We start from the raw sequence: 5,075 nt of genomic DNA on the forward strand, positions 1-5,075 counted from the left end.
TGTTTTGATAATGACAAATAGTTAGGGTAGGCAGCTACCTATCCCTAACTACTTCCTTGAAGATTTATTCTCAAGGAAAGGAAATCAAGAGAGTATTGGTATCTGAGATGCAAAGACGAAAAATAGAAGGGAGGTTTATATGCTGGTGAATCACAAAGATTCCCAAAAGGCTAAGCAAGTCACAAGGTTGGGTGTAAAATCTGATAGCTTATTGTTTTGACTTCAAACACACATGAAGGCAAGTCACAACGTTGGGTGTAAAATCTGATAGCTTATTGTTTTGACTTCAAACACTCGACAGTGGTCATAACTAGAACCAGATAAGTATTAAAACTTATGTACTTATTTTTGCTATGAGATTAAGGTTGTGAATAAAGTTGAAGAATGTTATTGGTTTGGGTTAGATAAGTATCTTTGTGTGTAGCTGGAAGTTGTAAACTATGTTCTTTATATATAGAGCAACTGAACAAAAGGAACTCTGCAAAACTATAGTAATAATAGCAGAATTCTTAGAAGCATAAAACTTAAATTGATTACCATGAAAATTCCTTAAGAGAAAAGGTAGAAAACAAAGAAAAGAAATTTCCATATAAAACTTAAACCTGTCAAATCAGTGGTATCACGATGTTGGTAAAAGCATCTTAAAAGGACTGGATATCTTAAGTAAATTCGCTTCATTCTAGAGTAATGTTGTAAAGAACAAGGACTTGAACATAAGGCCAAATAATTTTTTCCCAAACCGTATATTTGCTAAAGAAATTAACCTAAACAAAAGGAAAACGAGGAAATAAAGAATACATTAACTATTCTCTTAACGCACTTATGGCAGTTTGCTGGAGGAGGGAACTCTAAATAAAATACAAACCCCAAATTAACTATAGGTCCAGAGGATAAGGACCACCACAACTTATAACCGACTCAAAATAAGATTTACAGTAATGATAGAACGCAGGTCGAAACCACTTACACGAAAAATCAAATGTAATGCACAGTAAAGATGGGACACAGGTCAAACCTTGAATTACTTTCAGAACTAAACTCAAATAATATGAGACAAAACCGATAATATACCAAACATATTTTTTTAAATAAAACACTAGTTGATACATTCATTTTTTGAAACAGTGAAAGATAGAACCAATCTATGGATAACTTGTAATTGAAAAGGGAAATAGAGTTCAATGCAGGGTTTTAAGACCTCTTTATTACAATTTAAGCAGCTTTATATCCAAGAAAAATTACACAGTAAAATTTGGAAAACCCTCTAAAAAGGGAACCTTCAATATTAAAACTTCTGATAAAAATTGTATCATGTACATGACGACAGAGGCTTCCCACAGAGGAGAAAGACTAGCCACATACCCAGAAATCTAGTTAAGGAAGAAATGACTCTAAAATTTGAACTCGAACGTTACAGCTTAAAGACTGTAGGCACAAACCCTAATTATAGGTAAATTAAGAAAGCAGGGGCAACAAAACCAGCTGATTCATACCCTAGACTCTCAACACGGTTGTAGATTTGATAAATTTCGTCGTGGAAAAGGAACATTGGAAGAATCAACCAACCATGGCATGGGAGAAAAAATGTAGCAATAGAGGAACTGTTACATTTCACAGGAGTAAGCAGACCATAGGTACACCAAAGCCATTAGCACTGCAAAAACTAAAACACATTTCTATGATGTTGGTTTGTGTTATATTCTTTCCATGACTAGCCCACATAGTTAACCGGGGGGTTAGAAGGGGGGAAAAGGTGGTGCAGGTAACCCCACTCTATGGAATCCAGGCCAGTGCCCCAAAAATTTTGGTTTTGGAGCCTATGTTAGGTTGGGCAGACCTAACTATGGTTTTGTGCATGATTTTCGTACATGGTTTTGGATGCGATGGTTTTAGGTCCATGGTTTTGGACTCGATGGTTTTTAGTCCATGGTTTTGAACGCGATGGTTTTCAGTCCATGGTATTGGATGCTTCAGCATGTAAAAATATGTATTGTAACATTGAAAGGAACATAATGAAAAATCAAGCTCGTAGTGCCGGTTTTGAGAACCAGGGGAAAATATCTGTGTATATGTAATTTATGTGTTATTCTCTCACATTGTTTATTTTCTGTGTTTTAGAATTCGTATGCAAGTAATTCCTATACAGGGTTAAAACGTAAACTTGGTATTTGAGTTGTTTTGGCTTCATGGGGATGCCTTCGCTACTGAGGGGTTTCGCTCGAGCCTATGGTAGACTCTTTTTAGTGGGAGATCTGCGGGATCGATTTTGGTGGTGAAAGAATATGGTGAGTAGTAGAAAGATAGAGATCGATAAATTTAATGGTCAAAGTTTTGAGTTATGGAAACTCAAGATGGAGGATCTTTTGATGGATAAAGATCAGTGGATCACGGTAGATCCAGGCACGAAACCAACAGGAGTGTCTGATGAAGAATGGAAGAAGTTGGATCGGAAGGTAAAAAGTACAATATGATTGTGTGTCTCAGATTCAGTATCGCTAAATGTATCAGGGGAACTTATGGCGAAGGCTTTGTGGGACAAGTTAGGGGCTTTATACCAATCTAAGTCTCTGGTGAATAAATTGTTCCTATGGAAAAAGTTGTATAACCTAAGGATGAAAGATGGAGACTCGGTGATAGAGCATCTGAATGCATTTAATACTGTGGTAAGTCAGTTATCATCTGTTGATATTAAAATTTTAGATGAAGATAAGTGCATCAATTTATTGTGTTCTCTACGAGATTCGTGGGATAGTCTGGTTATTGCAATAGGTAGAAATGCAACTACCTTACAATTTGATTAAATAGTCTCATCCTTGCTGACGGAGGAAATCAAACGGAAAGATATGGAGAGCAAGAATGATGGTGCCTTGTTTGTACGAGCATGGTCCCAGAATAGAAACAAAAATAATTCATCGAGTGGGAGGTCTAAATCTAGAGGGAGATCTAAATCTCCAGGAAAACCTGTAAAGGTGGTGTGCTAGAAATGTGGAAAGGAAGGGCACTACAAAAGGGACTGTAAATCTAAAGCTCCTGATGAAGGAAGGGGATTTGATGATGCTCCTTTTGCAGAGGCGAAAATCACCTCAGATGAAGGTGGTGATCTGTACTTGGCTTCTTCAAGTACACATGTAGATCATGAGGCATGGTTGATTGACTCAGGTGCATCCTTTCACTTCACTCCCCATAGAGAGTGGTTTTCGGAGTATGAGAAATATGATGGTGGTGATGTATTCTTGGGGGATGACAGGAAGGCTAGAATCATTGGTCGTAGGAAAGTAAAGTTGAAGTTGCAAGGTCGAAAGGTTAGAACACTTCCAGGTGTTTTGCATATTCCTGCATTAGCCAGAAATCTGATTTTTGTAAGCAAGTTGGATGATGCATGTGTAAAAACAGTGTTCGAAAACGATACTTACAAGATGGTTTGGGGGGCACTAGTATTGATGTGGGGAGTTCGAATTGGAACTCTGTACAAGCTGCAAGGTAGCACTGTTGTTGATGGGTGCAACAGTTTAGTGGTTCCTGAAAGTGGAGCAGAAAATCTAGTGGTCTCTGTAGAGAAGACCATGTTGTGGCAACAAAGGCTTAGACATATTAGAGAGAAGGGCCTTGGAATACTTCATGGTAAAGGTACGGTAGAAGGTATAAGTAATAGCTCTCTGGATTTTGATTTCTATGAAAACTGTGTATATGGGAAGTATAATCGAGTGAGTTTCCGCTCCGGTGGTAAGAGGGCGAAACAGATATTAGAGCTTGTGCACAGTGATGTGTTTGGACCTGTGAAGGTTCCATCACTGGGTAAGTTTGTGTACTATGTATCCTTTATAGATGACTTCTCAAGGAATACATGGATATATTTCCTTAGGAAGAAATCTGAAGTCTTTGACAGGTTTAAAGAATTTAAGTCTCTAGTGGAAAATGAGACAGAGAAGAAGATAAAAGTGTTGAGGATAGATAACGGTGGAGAGTTTTGTAGTAAGGAATTTGAAGGATTCTATAAGAAGTGTGGTATAGCACGACAAAAGACTACTCCATACACACCTGAGAAAAATAGAGTTGCAGAAAGAATGAACAAAACATTGATGGAAAGGGCAAGAAGCATGGTCAGTGGTGCCGGGTTAGGACAGGAATTATGGGTAGAGGCGGCGAAGACAGCATGTTACCTGATCAACAGAGCACATTCATCAGCATTGGAGGATAAGACTCCATAAGAGGTATGCATTGGTAAGAAACCCTCTCTTTCACATCTGAGGGTACTTGGATGTGATGCATATGTACATGTTCGAAAGGAGAAACGAACCAAGTTGGATAGTAAATCTAAAAAGTGCATCTTTATTGGGTATAAGGATGGTTTAAAGGGTTATAAGATTTGGAACTCAATGACAAGGAAGGTTGTGTACAACCGGGATGTGGTGTTAAGAGAGGTAAAAGATGTTATTAAACATGAAGTCCAACCAAAGGAACCTGTGAAGATAGAGATTGAGCTAAAGGAGGAAGAATCAGACTCTACAGTAGAGAGGAATCAGAAGATGAAGAGCCACAAACTCCGGGTGTGAGAAGATCAGTTCGAGAAAGAAGGCAGCGAGAAAGGTATAGTCCATCTTCTTTCTGTTAAAATTTTTCTTTATCTATTACTGATGATGATCCCCAAACTGTGAAAGAAGTAGTAGATTCAAGGATGGAAAACTCTGGAAAGAGGCCATGGATGATGAAATGGCATCTTTGCACAAAAATTAGGCTTGGGATCTAGTGGAGTTGCCGGCTCGAAGGAAACCCATTGGTAGCAAATGGGTGTTCAAGAAGAAGACAAATGCAGAAGGAAAGGTGGAGAACTACAAAAGTTGGTTGGTAGAAAAAGGTTATTCCCAAGTGCTGGGAATTGATTTTGGTGATATTTTTTCTCCTGAAGCCAAAGTAACTTGTATTAGATTACTTTTATCTATTGTTACTACTTTTTATTTTGAGGTAGAATAGATAGATGTGAAGACAACATTTTTCACGGGGACCTCGAAGATGAGATCTACATGAAGAAACATAAAGGCTTTGCAGTGAAGGGTAAGAAAGAACTAGTATGCAAG

This window comes from Pinus tabuliformis, chromosome 4_2 (assembly GCF_031772625.1).
Source record: "Pinus tabuliformis cultivar Carrire ecotype Pingquan chromosome 4_2, CPIR1, whole genome shotgun sequence".
Classification (NCBI taxonomy): Eukaryota; Viridiplantae; Streptophyta; class Pinopsida; order Pinales; family Pinaceae; genus Pinus; species Pinus tabuliformis.